Source organism: Sminthopsis crassicaudata, chromosome 1, assembly GCF_048593235.1.
Source record: "Sminthopsis crassicaudata isolate SCR6 chromosome 1, ASM4859323v1, whole genome shotgun sequence".
NCBI lineage: Eukaryota > Metazoa > Chordata > Mammalia > Dasyuromorphia > Dasyuridae > Sminthopsis > Sminthopsis crassicaudata.
In genome coordinates this window covers 151,386,965-151,403,157 of record NC_133617.1, presented here as the reverse complement: position 1 = coordinate 151,403,157, position 16,193 = coordinate 151,386,965, and positions in this window count along the sequence as shown.

Sequence of the window (16,193 nt, the reverse complement as noted above, 5' to 3'; positions counted from 1 at the left end):
CTAGGATTGTGACAAGTGCAATTGAGAATTGTGATAAGCTAGAATTGTTCTAGGATTGTGACAAGTGAAACAGAGAATTGTAAGAAACTAGAATTGGTCTAGAACTGTGATAAATGTAACTAGAATTGTGACAACCTACCTACTGATATTTGTTAACTAGAATTGTGATGTTTTACCTTGTTGACTTCCCACCTCAGTGTTGACATCCTACCTCACTGGCATCCAATCTCTTTGGCCTATTATCTCGAGTATGACTTTGATGAATGGGTTGAACATTTGGGCCACTGTTGAGCCTGGTTCTCATTGTCATACTTCTGTTTACTGATCTGCTGCTTTGTTCCTCCTTGGGCATAACACTCTGTCATCTCATGGATCAAGTGAACTATAGCTGGTGCTAAAAGTTTAGCTTGGTGAGATGTGCGGTTCCCGCAAAACAAGAGAAAGGAAATTGTAAGAGCCCTTTAAATGGGCGGACACAGTGCATCGGGAGATTGAGGCCCAGAAGTAATTTCTGTGGATATTAGGACTGCCCTTGGGCGGGATCCTGGCCATATTGAGATAGTTTTGTAATGGGTGACTCTCTCGCTGATTGGCTGTGTGTGTAAGCCCACTGCAGGCAGCAACCGCCCTCTTTAACCTCGTGCTATTCACCCTGGCTCCCCAGCCTGGGTGGCCAAGCCAAGATGGGTAGCCAAAAGAGGTAAGGGTTTTGGTAGTGAACACATGGGTCTTCTGACCAGGTGTTCACTCGGGAACCAACAAGTCAGGGCATCAGTTAGGGCATTATGTGAGTAGGTATAATAAAGGCTTTTAAGATTACACGTGGTTGTTCTTGAGTGCGCTACCGGTTATTAAGCTATGGATTCAAGAGATTGTGGCCAGAGACTTTAGAAGGCCTCAGAGGAGGCGAGCTGGGTAGAGCTCACACTGCAAAGGACAGTGGTCAAAGGTGCTCTGGTGGGTCTAGGACAGAATAGTAATTGTAACTGCCAGGAGAGCACGCTACAGACCTCTATGTGCCAAAATGTTTGTGGCAGCCCTTTTTGTAGTGGCTAGAAACTGGAAAATGAATGGATATCCATGAATTGGAGAATGGTTGGGTAAATTATGGTATATGAATGTTATGGAATATTATTGTTCTGTAAGAAATGACCAACAGGAGGAATACAGAGAGGTTTGGAGAGACTTACATCAACTGATGCTGAGTGAAATGAACAGAACTAAGAGATCATTATACACTTCGACAACAATACTATATGAGGATGTGTTCTGATGGAAGTGGATATCTTCAACATAGAGAAGAGCTAATCCAAGTCCAATTGATCAATTATGGACAGAATCAGCTACACCCAGAAAGGGAACACTGGGAAATGAGTGTAAACTGTGAGCATTTTTTTTGTTTTTCTTCCTAGATTATTTTTACCTTCTGAATACAATTCTTCCTTTGCAACAACAAAATTCGGTTCTGCACATATATATTGTACCTAGGATATACTATAAGATATTTAATATGTATGGGAATGCCTGCCATCTAGGGGAGGGAGTGGAGGGAAGGAGGAGAAAAATTTGGAACAGAAGGGAGTACAAGGGATAATATTGTAAAAAAAAAAAATTACTTATGCATATGTACTGTCAAAAATGTTATAGTTATAAGATTAATTTAAAAAATAAGAAATGAGGGCAAAAATCTAAAAACAGAATAATTTCCCCTTCCCAGCTGTTTTATAATATAAAATATAATTAATACTATTATTTTATGATAATAGTATTATAGCTGTTTGATTATTTTCAAGGCAGCTGGGTGATGCAGGGCTAAACTTGGAATCCAGAAAACTTCAGTTCAAATCTACCTTAGATACTTGTTAATTATATATCCCTGGGAAATTGACTTAATTTCTATTTGCCTCAATTTCTTCTCCTGTAAAATGGAGATAATATTATCTATCAAGCAAGGCTGTTGTGAAGCTTAAATGAGATAGTATTTATTAAAAAAAAACAAAAAACAAAAAACAAAACAAAACAAAACAAACAAACAAAAACAATTCTGTGCTTGGCACATAATAGATACAATATAGTTGCTTCTTCCTTTCCCTTTCCCTTATATGCTCCCTCCAAACATAAACTGGTAGTAAATGTTCAGGTGATGGTCTCCATGGAGAAGTGAATGGAATATTTACTTCATTAAAAGGATCCGGATTTAATTATTGCTTTTGACATATACTGGCTATATGTAAGTCATTTAGCCCCTATGTGTCTCAGCAAATTTCTCAGATTATAAGTAACAGAAAAGAGACTATCTGTCTTAGTAGATGATGCTTTTTATGCCAAGGATTTCTTATAATAATGAAAACTTCAATCAGAACAACAAAACATACATAGGTATAAAGAAGAAGAATACTGTTCAATTGACATTGGATAAGAATAAATCACTTGGAGAAGTTCTGCTTTCTCCATTATCTTCAGTTCTAGAGATACACATTTGTAAAACACTATTCCTCCCTCAAACTATCTCATTTAATTTTCACAATTAGTCTCTGATGTCAGCAAGGCATAAACTGTTATCCATATTTTTTAGGTAAATAAAATAAAATTCATAGATGTTAAATGACTTTGCTAAAAGGTCACAGACCTAATAATGGTGAAATTAGGACTCAAATTCCTTGTGTCATTTATCACTACATCCAACTGGTCCTAATTTGTCATGACAATTAGCACTCCTTCATATACATTTGGCATTGATATGGAAGGAATGGGATAGTTAGGTAACACAGTGGATAGAGAGTCCTGTCTAGAGTCAAGAAGACCCAAGTTCAAATCCAGTCTTAGACACTTACTAGCTATGTGAACCTGGGCAAGTTACCTACCTGGCTGCCTCAGTTTCCACAACACCACAATAATGTATGGACAATTTAAAAAATTAATCTGAAAGTATTATAGAATCCTTGCCAAAAAAAAAAAAAAAACCTCAAATAGGGTCATGAAAAATCAAACACAATTAAATAATAAATGTAATGTTATAAAAAGAAAATTATTCCCATCCCTTAGATCTATAAACAAAAAAAGGAAGTCATTGGAGTGAGTTTTGCAAGGAGACTCCTACTCACTATACATGAGAGGAGGTGACTTTCCCTTCTCCCCTCTCAAACTTTGGTCTTGACATATCTTCCAAGAGGGAAGACACACACACACATAAATATACACACGGAGAAAACACACATATATCAGAAAGAAATAGACACATAGAGACAATTACTGGAGAAAAGACATAGATAATCAAGGAGAAAAAAAAAGATTCAAGAAGAAAGACCTGGATATTGAGAATCAGACTATGTGGGAAAGCAGACCATTGAAATTCATCTGGACACCCTGCCTATTAGAAATGCTACATCTGAGGAAAATATTGCAAGGGCTCTACAAAGACATAAAAACCTTTCAGAACCTGAAAATATCAGAAATGTCAAGTTAACTTTGTCACATACAAGTTCTACACATCTGCCTTGCTACTATTGTGCTCAAGCTTGACACCATTCTTCCTGTGTATATTTTGTTTATTTGTGGAAGAATGCATCATATGTTTATGATGGGAATGTTTTATACATACTATCTTTATTATGTCTTCCTAGTAGATATCTTTGTTAAAGGAAGATAGAATGTATCTGTGAATAGAGAACTGGGCTCGGTATTAGGAACACCTGAGTTCAAATCCAGTCACAGACACTTATAAACTATATAGCCCTAGAAAATTCATTGAGCTTCTGTTTATCTCAGTTTTCTCAACTATCAAATAGTGAATGGTAATAGCATCTACCTCTCAAAATTGTTGTGAAAATTGTTGTTACTGCTCACCCACTTTTGTTGTCTTCCTGTCATTTAACTCTCACCTATGACTCCAAGAAGCTGTAGCATGCACAATGGCAACACCCCAATAAAACATCTTAACAGACGGGCTAAACAAGGTTGATGGTAATCAACAGTTATTAAGCTATTTTGTGAATGAAGATTGGGAGAGTACTAGAAAGGGAGTGTTATCTCTGTATCAAATTGGATGTGGTCTTCCTGGTGTTTGCATATTTTGTTGGCTTGGTTTGCATGCCAATTTCAAAATAATTTTTGGTGTCTTAATAATCATGCTAGAAAACCAAAATTTGGTCAGTTAATAATTATTGAGCAACCATATGTTCATATGCACATAAGACCCAGAACTGTTTGAAGATATTTTGCAAAATTGTGTCTATATCATCACAGAGAAGTAATATGGCCAATTTTACACTAAGTAGGCAGAACATATTGCGAATATAAGAAGAGTGAATTAGTTTGTTCATTTAATACAAATCTATGATTTTGTTGTTCTAGGGAACTTGAGTTCCTTTGCGGGCAAAGATCACAAATATTCTGCAATTTCTAGCCTAAAAGCTCTGTCTTAGAGCACTTAGTTGTCTGGTAACCTTTAAAAACTAAGACTTACCCAGGTTTACTCAACCAAGATGTGTCAGAGAAAAGGTTTAAACCTTTAACATCAGAGATCATCAAGTTTTCCTGAATCAGAAGTCCACCGTCTATCACTATGATACATTGCCTTTTGAGATATTCTTTTACAATTCAATTTTATTTGATTTTCAGTACAAAATTTTCTTCCTCCCAACTCTACTTTCCCACCCATTAAAAAGGGAAGAAAACCAAAACCTATTGCAAATATTTAGAGCTAGCAATAGAAATTCCATTATTAGCCATGTTCCTTCTTCCTATCCCACCCCCCCAAAAAAGAAAGAAAAAAATAGAAAAGAAAAAAATGCAACAATCTGCACTCTGAATCCTTCTGTTCGCCTGCTACTCCTGAAGATGGATAGCATATATCATTATGAGTCCTTTGGGATTATGTTTGGTCATTGGGTTAATTAGAATTCTAAAGTCTTTCAAAGTTGGTTATCTTTACAATTTTTTGTTGTTGTATAAGTCACTCTTGAGGTTCTGTTCATTTCACTTTGCTTCAGTTCATAAAAGTCTTCCAGGACTTTCTGAACCACTCTTTTCATTATTTCTTACAGTACAATAGTATTTAATCATATTTTCATATCAAAACTTGTTCAGTCATTACCAACTCGGGGGTGTACACTCAGTTTTCAATTCTTTGTTATCATAAAAAAGCTGATATAAATATTTTTGTACATAAGGGTTCTTTTCATCCTTCTTTGATTTCTTTGATATATATATATATATGTATATATGTAATTAATATATTTTTTAAAATTATAAATCTTTCAATGACAGTGCATTATGATAGAAACCATCAGTCACTTGGAAAAGAATGCCATTCAGAAAAATCTTCAAGGGATTACACTCACTATCCTCCTAATACCTTAAAATCAAACTAGTCTGAAACACAATGTAATTTATCCAAGTAACTAATTACATTAATTAATCTAGACCCAGAAAATCCATCTAAATCTGCCACAGAACAAAACCCCAGCTCATCAAATTGGCCTCTTATACAAATGTTTAATCAAAGACAAAGAACAAACTTAAACATTTCCTCCAAAAGGTAGCTTATTTTCTTTTCTTAAAAATAACAGGGAAAGAAAAAAAACCACAATTTATTGACAAGGTTTTTTTTGGCACTGAAGTTTTTCTTGTTAGGAATAGATTACTATTAGCTGAGATATTTGCATACAGGCATAAAGAACTCTCACAAAATTTTAAGACTTGCACTGTTTCCACTTTTGCTGCAGAATACGGTATTATTTTGTTTTTACCATTCCTTTGACATGTTGACTTATGTTGTTGCCTTAACATATCATTTATAAACCATCTACTCCTACTACAATTCCACATGTGTTGTAAAAATGTTTGTACACAGAACTGGGTTCCGAAGAGAAACAGATTGTTGCTTAACACCACAAACAGGAAGTTTTTATATTACATATATAATTATACACAGCATATATAATAAATCTGCATAGGCACATGTGTTCAATAAATATAAATAATATCATACTTATATACTTTCCCTCTTTACATAGGGTTTCCTCTTCTATACTGTGAAAAGGAAAATCCAGAGGAAATTGTTTCCTTCTCATTATTCTCTCACTCTGTCCCATATCCCACTCTACCCACTCTGACATGTAGAAACCACAGGAGTTTGTTTGTTTGTATTTTTTTCCCCTTTCAAATGGCAGCTACTGTTGCCATCAAGGTCTTTCCTAAGTGCAGAATGTTTTATCCTTTCTAGATTGAAAGGTAAATTAAAGGAATAGTTGGCAGTTTGCCACTGGCTAGAGTGAAGGAATGATGAGCATATCTGTAGTGTGTTCTCTACCCTTACCCAGTGCCACTAAGGGAATTAAAAATATCCTCTAAAGTCCCTCCCAGATCTAAAGCTATGAATCTCTTTTTGTCTCTTCTTACCATATGCCCCCAAGCTGAGAATGGAACTCTGTCAGCAACTCAATATACATCTAACTTTATAGTAAAAAGCAAATAGTTAAAAGGGAGGGAAGGTATAAAAAATGCCTTGTCTTTCATTCTCTGAGCCAAAAAGAGTTGAAGCTTCAAAATGAAACCTGAAAGGAAATGAAACCTTAAATGTACATATTGCCCTTGAATTCAATCCAATTTAGCAAATATCTATTAAAAGCCTTTAATAAAAAGGTTGTCATCTTCATATCACTGCAGCTTTTGATGTTGTTCAACTAACTCTTTTTCTATACACTCACTTCCTCCTATCCCAACTTTGGAAATCCTGCCATTTACTTTTTCTTCTAACTGCCTTTGATGATCAAATATTTGTGTCCCATCTCCTAACTATTGGTGTCCCCCAAAGACTTTGCCCAGGATCCTCATCTTTTCTGTATATATACTCTTCTTCATCATATTCCATGCATTGAACAATGTCAGCTGAATCTGAATAATTGCCAAATCTATACGTCCAAATCTTAGTTCTCTCATAAGTTCGGATATGTGATTTTACTCTAGATATCTCAAAAAAAAAAAAAAAAAAAAAAAACAGAATTCATTATCTTCCTAACTCTCCTTCCACCAAGTTCTCTACTTTTATTGGAGACATTACAACCCTTCTACTGACTTAGGTTTTTCAGAACTTCATATCTAACTTCCTCCCCACTACCATCACACATATAATGTTTCCAATGGTTCTATTTCTATGACATCTCTTTCATCCAATCCCTTCTCTTAACTCATATAATCAAGTATCTGGCTCATGTTGTTTTCAGTCTTTTTCCTCACTAATTCATCCTCTACATAACTATTAAAATCATCTCCCTAAAATACACAGGTCAAATGCATCTTGCATTATTATTATAATGCACTATTTATATGTATAATGTATGGGCTGCTCATATAGGTTATGTGCACATCAACATAAAATGCCTAAACAGAAAAAACAGGCAACTTCCCAAGGGAGACAGCTGCCTTGAGGTGAGCAGGGGAAGTGGCCATGAGGCTGACTACTCTGTTACCATCAGAGAAAAGGAGTGTCAGTCTAGAATTACTTCATTACTTCATACTAAATATTTCTGGAATAGGAACACAATTAATTCTGGAGAAAAAGAAACTTTCCTGATTACTCTTAAAGGGGAGAGTTGCTCTAAACTTGTACTTAACATCTTGGCCCCTTCTCATAAAATGTGAGTTATACAAAAACTATCTCAAATAGTGAATATTAGGTAAAAACAGATTGTCTAAGCAAATAGCAAAAAGAAATTTGAGACATTATACAGATTACAATAAACCAAAACATACAGAGAATAAATAAGGTTTCTTTCTAAGAAGATGAGCTCTCCACACAAATAAGAAAACCTCCGATCTCACCCAAGGGAAAATTTCCCAATCTTAAGGAAATCAGAGATATGTGGAAAAGACAGCTTGTCCTATACAGGTGCAAGAGAATGTTTTTCTCTCTTCTTCTAGAAGTTGTTCTCAAAGAGAGTCTAGAAACCATATGTGTATCTTTCTTAAAAAGAATGTTTCTCCCAAAGCTCTAGTGCCAGCTCATGCCTTTCATAAGCATGCAGAGTTTTTGAATTAAGACTCATCAGAGCCAACCAATTTACTATGTCTAACAATATAGGAAATATTCCACAGCATTCTCCAATGATGTTGATGAGGTCTAGAATTGGGGTACCTAAATGAAATTAGGTTTTAATTGAGGTCTAGTGGCAGGTTCGGGGTACTGGGAGTCAAATAGAGCTCCCCTGCAACTCCTTTGGATGTAGCACAAGGATACATAGTTAAATAGGTCTAGTGGTGGCTCAAGAGTCCCCTGTAAAGGAATTTACAAACCCGAAAACCTAGATTGATAAAGGAAGTTTATTATGGGGTTTGGAAGTAAAGTTAAAGTCTAGTTAGTAAAGTTGAAGGTAGAGAGAAGAGGGCACCAGAATCAGTGTTCACGGGGGCAGAGCTCCTTGGTGCCAGGCATAAGGCTACATGTTTGGAACCTCTGCAAAGAGAGGGCTACAGTCTGGCTCTTTTATAATAGGGGGCTTTAGCTACAAGCTGAAGGGGGCTTGTGGGTGGAGTCCCAGGTTGGCTCCTGACTGGGTTTCAGCCAGGGTTAGAATTTGAATGTATCCACCTTTGACTTCAAAGTATATCATCAATCTGATTTCAATTTTCATCCTCTGATGATATGCCTGTGTAGAGTCATCTTTTAGGTTGTTGAAAAGGCATCAGTGACTTGTATTACTATAACGCTGGATAGTTTGCTCAGTTTTTGAGATTATACTGCTTTACTCATTCCTTTATTGACTATGAGGGCTACTCCATTTCTCCTATGGGGTTCTTGCCCATAATAGTGTATATATAGCACTCAACTCTCACATGTGGCTCCAAGAAACTGTGGTGTGTATAAGGACACATCCCAGTGAAATTATCTTGTCAGACAAACTAAGCCTGAGAATAACTGACAGGTCTCAACCTGTTTGTGAGTTAGGGGGTATCTACCCCCAACATGTGAAAATTTCTTCTAGCAAAATGGGCAAATGAGAAAATAGAATATGGTCAAAAATCAAAGATGCCAAGGTCATCCACTATATCCCTGATTATTGCCAATAAGTTTGACTTCTACCTTTTCACTAAACTTCAATGTCTCTGGAAGAAAGAGTGAGACTGATAACACTGTGAAACTTTGTTTCACTTAAAGCTGATTCATGCACAGATCAAGATATCACCCCCATGATATAATTATTTCTCTTTGAAAATGAAGAACAAGATTATATATAGTGATTACCTGAATTAAATTCATCCATTCCCATCCATTTAGGTTCATTGACATCCACGGTATCCATTTTAAATCATTTTTCCTCCTATTGATTACATCTAACTTACCTTGGTTCATAGATCTTCTTTATATACCAGGTTCATAGGCAATATTGTTCTTTAAAGAATCAGTTTTTCCTTTTATTGTCAGACACATCTGTCAATGAGTTTTCTTTCAGCTTTGGCACAGCTGCTTCATTTGTACTGAAGTTGCATGTAGCTGCCTTCCACTCTTCCCTTGTTGTATATTAGACACCTTCTGAGCTTAGGGGAGCATCTTCTGAAGTCATCTCTTTTATTATTTTAATACTATACATCAGGTTTTCTGACAAAGGCATTGGAGTCCTTCTCCATCCTAAAAGATGTTATTGAAATGTTGCATTCAATATGCCAGAAAATTGGAAAAACTCAACAATAGCTAACAGATCAGATTTGTCCCAATGGGAACATTCAAATTACTGAACAATTGCACTTATTTCACATGTCAAGAAGATTATGCTTAAGATTGTGCAATCTAGACTTCAGCAAGTTTATTAACTGAGAAGTACTAGAATTGCAGAGTGGTTTTCAAAGAGGTAGAGGAACTAGAGACCAAATTGCCAACATTTGCTGGATTATGGTGAAAGCAAAGGAGATCCAGAAAAAAAAAAAATCTACTTCATTGACTACAATAAAGTCAAAGATGTAGATCACAACAAAATGTGTCTTGTCCTCAAAGAGAAGGAGGTATTAAATCATTTAACTTGTCTTCTGAGATACCTGTATGCTGGCCAAGAAGCAACATTTAGAACCAAATATGGAACAACTGATTAGTTTGAAATTGGAAAAGAAGTACAAGACTGTATATCATCACCTTATTTATTTAACTTATATGCATAGTACATCATGTGAAATGACAGACTGGATGAATCAAAAATTGGAATTAAGATTGCTGGGAGAAAGATCAACAATCTTAGGTAGGCAAACAATACCACAGAAAATGAAGAATAATTAAGAAGCCTCTTGATGAGGATGAAAGAGGAGAGTGTGAAAGCTGGCTTGAGGCTTAACATAAAAAAACAACCCAAAGATCTTGACAATTGACCCCATCCCTTCCAGGTAAATAGGGAGAAAAGAAATACTTTTAATTTTTTTTTATATTTTATATTTTTATAGATTTTTATATTCTTGGACTCAAAGATCATATAGATGGTGACTGCAGCCACAAAATTAAAAGATGCTTGCTCCTTGGAAGGAAAACTGGCAAATCTAAATAGTATATTAAAAAAAACAGAAATATAATTTTGCCAACAAAAGTCCATATTGTCAAAGCTAAGATTTCCTAGTAACAATGTATGACTAGACAGTCAATGAACAGTTTCTCTTTTTATCATTTTATTTAGACAAGAAAGAGTTACAGATTGTCACCATGTCCTTCAAAAGAAAGGGAAAGACTCTTTTATTATTCATTATTATATCATTACATAATGACTAACCATAAGCAGCTCCCCCAGCCTCTTCCACATGGACTAAAAACAGAAAGAGTATACACACATTCTTATGATGGAGATCCATTGGTCAGCCAAGGCCTTCCCTATTATGTGAATTATTAAATTGTAAGTTACTAAAAAGTGTCTTTCATTTATATTTGTACCATACTACCATGGTCTGTACAAAATGGGCACTTTTTAAAAATTGCTATTAGATTAGATTAAACCAAATAACTTATATATAATTTAGGCAAAATCAAAGAGTTTTTCCTGGTTTATATGAATTGACTACTAAAATCATATCAAATTTATTAGATATTTACCCAAATTCAGATATTTTTATCAAATACTTTTCTGTATTTGGTTTAAAAGAAAAAATGTTTTATAGTTTAAAAAAAGTATGATGTTATGAATAGGAATAGTGTACTCATGGGTTTTAATATTATTCAGAACTAAGATTTCTTTAGTGATGAGAATTCCCAGGTAGAAATTTTTTCTAGCAATAAAAATTGGCCACTCTTCTATAACTTAAAGTCTTAAAGAATCAAATGGAGGAACTACAAAGTGCCTGGTAGATCACATAGTAAGTTCTTAATAAATGTTTCTTGAATGACTTACTGAGAAAGGAGAAATGACTACCCAGGAGTACACAATTAATATGTCTTTCTATCTTCAAAATCACATGTCCTCTCTCAAATGAATAAATACATAATTATATATTGTAAGGGACTTGATTGCCCTTTAGAACAGGGAGGGTTTGGAAAAGTTAAAAAATAATAAAAGGTAGGGCTAGAGGCACAATGGCAGGCAGGTAGGCAGGCAGAAAGGAAGGAAAGGAAGGAAGAGAAAGGGAGAAAGGAAAGATCAGAGGGAGGGAAGGTAAGGGAGAGGGAGGGAGAGAAGGAAGAGGGAAATGAAAGAAGGAAGAGAGGAAGGAAAAGAGAAAGGAAAGAAGGGAGGGAATTTATCAAAACTAAAATGATTTAGGGGATAAAAGAAAGCACAGGGTGTGTTGAGTGAAGAACATGCATTATATTAACACTTTTGCCAGCGCTTTCAGGGTAGTTAGGGAATTCTGGGAGGGACAACAGAGCTGTTGTATCATTGGCCAGATGTGGGGGAAGAAAGTAGTACTGGAAGAGGTCTAAGATATGACAGGTCCACAATCAAATTTCACTTGTTTACATGTGCTTCTGATTAAATTCCCCCTTGGAAATGAATAGGACACTTGCAGCCCTAAGGAATTTTGAGTTACCCAAGAGTATAATTGGGCTAGGCTCTTGACATTCATGAGATAGGCTGGCACTCCTGACACCATGTCTTTATTATAGGGCCTGGCACATAGTCAGTGCTTAATAAATGCTTGTTGACTGCCTGATGACAGCATCAAATAAATTTTAAACAATTAATAAATGTGAAGTAATTTAAGCAGAAAGATAAGCAACAAGGAAAGGCCTAAATTTAATTACAATAAGGCAGAAATAACTTCTTGTGAAGTGTTTTCTCTTCAATGCTTCTCAACTGTGTAAATATATTCATTGTGGTTTCTTTTTGAAAGCCATATCTCTGTATCCGTCTATCTCACTGAAAAGGCTAAAAAGCCAGGATTTGGTAGCAGGAGCTATTACTAAATGAAAATATTCTCTCTCAGTTTCAAGACTTACAAATATTTTCCAAAATGATTTCAATAATCAGCTTTATCTTTTCATAATTGCATTTGTGGGAAATGAAGACTAAAGCTTTTGCCAAGTGATTTTAATTAAATCACAGTTAATCAGATGTACAGTTGTATTATCTAAATTTGGATCAGCTATGTCAAGAATACAGTACATCTGTACTGTTAAAGAGATAAGCCCTATCCCCTTGACTTTGCCAAACACTGTTTGATTTCTCTCAACTCTATGTGGTTTCCTTTGTGACATTATTACTTATATTCAAAGTGATAAGGTTAATCAAATCTATTAAAAAAGAAACAAAGGTGTAAAAGATCAGCCACATTTGCAGCTTTCATTTTCTCTCTCATAATCCTTCCTTGGGAAATAAGAGTCCACATAGGACTCTTAGGGGAAGGAATGCATTTGGCTCCTGATTAATAAAAAACCTATAATAATTTTAAAAGAAATTGATATTTGCATATTCCACTTATTGGCTCCTCTTCTACTATGGTAATGTTTTATAGTTAATTTTTGATGAATGTTTTATCCTCAGGCCTCTATAACTGTTGGAGAATTTAAGGAACAGGAAATTGGAAGTTTTCAAGAAGAGCTTTGGTCCCTTGTTAGGCACAATAGGAATTTGTCTTTGATGTAGATTGAGTCACTGAGGTATCTTCCTATGCTGAGATTGTGTTTTTGAGTACCACTCACCCAAAGTCATGGAAAAACTCAATGGAAACAATTACCTACATGCCCTCACTTCTATGGTAGAGAGCACTTCTTTCTCAAAACTCCTAAATAATTTGTTTAAAACTACATACTTTATAACACAGTAACAACAATGCTGTTTAGATGGTCAGTTGTGAATGATTTAGCTATTCTCAGCAATATAACGATCTCAGACAACTCTGAAGTACTTAAAAGATGAAAAATGCTATCTACCTCCAGAGAAAGAACTGATGAAGTCTGAATGTGGATCAAAGAATACTTTTTAAACTTTCTTTATTTTTTTGAGGTGTATTTTTGATCTATGTTTTCTTTTACAACATAATTAATTATGGAAACTTGTACTTAGGAATATTTTTGATGACTATACATGTGTAATCTATATCAAATTGCTTGCCTTCCCAGTGAAGGGATAGAGAAGTGTGAAAGAGAATTTGGAACTCAACATTTTAAAAATGAATGTTAAAAAAAAAAAAAATCTGTACGACCATGGACAAATTATAGCCTCATAATGACCTGTGTAACTTCCTAAGACTGTAAACAGTAGATGAACATTCAATTCTCAATCTTTCAATCAACAATTACTAAGTATTTACTATATTTCAGGCATTATACCAAATACTAGCAATATCAAGAAAGGCAAAAACATGTGCTCAAGAGTTTACATTCTGGTAAGGGAATTCCATAGCAACAATTATCAACAATGATGACATCAAAGATCAGTTTGGTAGGGAACAAAAACCCGAACCATCTAATCACTGAAATGGGAAATAGAATGTCTATTCAAGGAATAAGAGACTATATATGGAATGGAATAAAGCATAAGAAAAATGGAAGATGACAAGCTAATTTTTTTCATTTCATTCCACCTCAAGGTTTATTGAGGTTATGTGACTTGCCTTTGATTCCATGACTAATTACAAGAAACAAGATTTTAAATCACACTAAATGAGGTTTATCCCCAGTATTTCATTCTGCTATCAATTGATGAACCAATGATCATTTACTGTTTACTATGGGGCTAATACTATCTGCGGGGGGAGCAGGTCAAATGAAAAGTTTTAAATGTCAAACAAAAAATGTTATATTTTATTCAGGAGGTTGTTGTTTATTATTTGTTCTTCAAGTTTCAAAGAGGACCCATGAAAACTCCGGTGATGAATATAGTGTGTGAATTGAATTAAATGTGAATCTCATTCTTTTCAAGAGTCATCAAAGTTCAGTGTTAAAATAAAAGTCTTGTTGATAGATCTCATTGGACGACCTCAGCATCTTTGACTCTGAGCAAGCCCTAAGTGCTTCACAGCTCCTGCTTAGCAACCCATATGTCTTTCTGAAAACTGACCCTGCACTGATCAATCAGTTATTGTTTTCATGTTCCTTTAATTGCTTGCAGATCCTTTGGGGAGTAGGATGCCCCTGGAAGTATTATAGAGTCACTGAAATTTATTGACTGGAAAAGGGTGAAATGGTGAAACTTGTACTTAGGAAGATTACTTTGGTACCCGAGTAGATTGGATTGGAGAAGAGAGAGAGACTTGAAACGGGGAGATCAATCAGCAGGCTAATGCAGTTGAAGCATGGGAGTAAATCGTAGTGGTGGCAGTATCACAGAAGAGAAGGGGATGGGTGGGAGAGATGTTATGAAGAAAGAATAAATAGGATTTGAAAACAAATTAGATGTAGATACTGAGAGAAAGGGAAGAATCAAAGATAACATTGAGCCTGGGAGTCTGGGTGAAAGGAGAATGAGGGTGCCCTAGGTAGTAAGGGTTTTAAGATGTCTATAGAACATCCAGTTGGAGATATCCAATAGGCAGTTGGATATGCAAGACTGAAAATCAGCATAGAGTTTATGACTGGATAAATGGATCTGAGAATCATTTGCATAGAAATGAGAAAGCTGGTAAAATCACCAAGCAAAACAATATATTGGGGGGGAGGGAGAAAAGCCTTTAGCAGGAATAGCCTTAATGAAGATGCAACAAAGAAGACTGAGAAGGAAGAGTTGGAGACAACCAGGAGAAAGCAATGTCACCAAAACATAGAATAATAATAGCTAGCAATTTATATTACTTTAAAATTTACAAAATGGTTTCCAAATGTTATCTCATTTTATCCTCACAACAACTTTGAAAGGGAGATGCTATTGTCATCCCCAATTTACAACTGAGGAAATAGATAGACGGGTTTAGTGACTTTCTGGGAGTCATACTGTCTGAGGGAAGATTTAGATTCTTAACCATTGAACCAATTAGCTGCCTTCCAGAGAAAAAATAGTATTGAGAAGACATCAAAAAGGATGAATATTTTTTAAAAAGATAATTGGATTTGGCAGTAAAATGATCATTGTTAACTCACTTTTACATACTTTTAAATGTTGTAACTGAAATTGAATATAAGCTTCTTGAGATCAGTCATTTTAAAAATTTTGTCTTTGTATACTGGACTCCTATACCACAGGTTTGGCATATAGTAGGAACCTGAGTGTTTGTCAGATTGATTTGAATTTGTCAAATTATAAGTCATGAGGCAACATGAAGTAACATGAGACTATAGGCTTCCTCATTCCTTCACTATACCTAGCTTCATAGATTTTCAATAAAGAAAGTGAATGAATGAATAATTTAATGTATATACTCTTCAAGGTCTGTAGAGTTCTTTTACCACAGCATTGCTACAAAGTAAACTGCACAGTGTTATCATTCCATTTTACAGATGGAGAAATTGAGACTTTAAAAGGTTAAGTGATCTGTGCAAGGTCACACAAAAAGTTAATATCAGAGGATCCAAACTCAAGTTCCACCATTCAATTTTTGACCATATCACCCTGCTTTTGACACATTGCTTTGAGCAGAAATAATGATTCCGGAGCAAACATTTGAAGAAAAATTATTTTACATCCTTTTAATCTGAGAAAGTTCATTATTGCAGTCATGCAAGTGTGAGGTAATAAGGACTTGAAGCAGGGTAGTGACAGGAACATATAGAAGAAATGTTATGAGGTCAGATTGAATAGAGTAACTAGTCCATATCTTTTATCTGAGAGAGATATCCAATGAACAAAAGT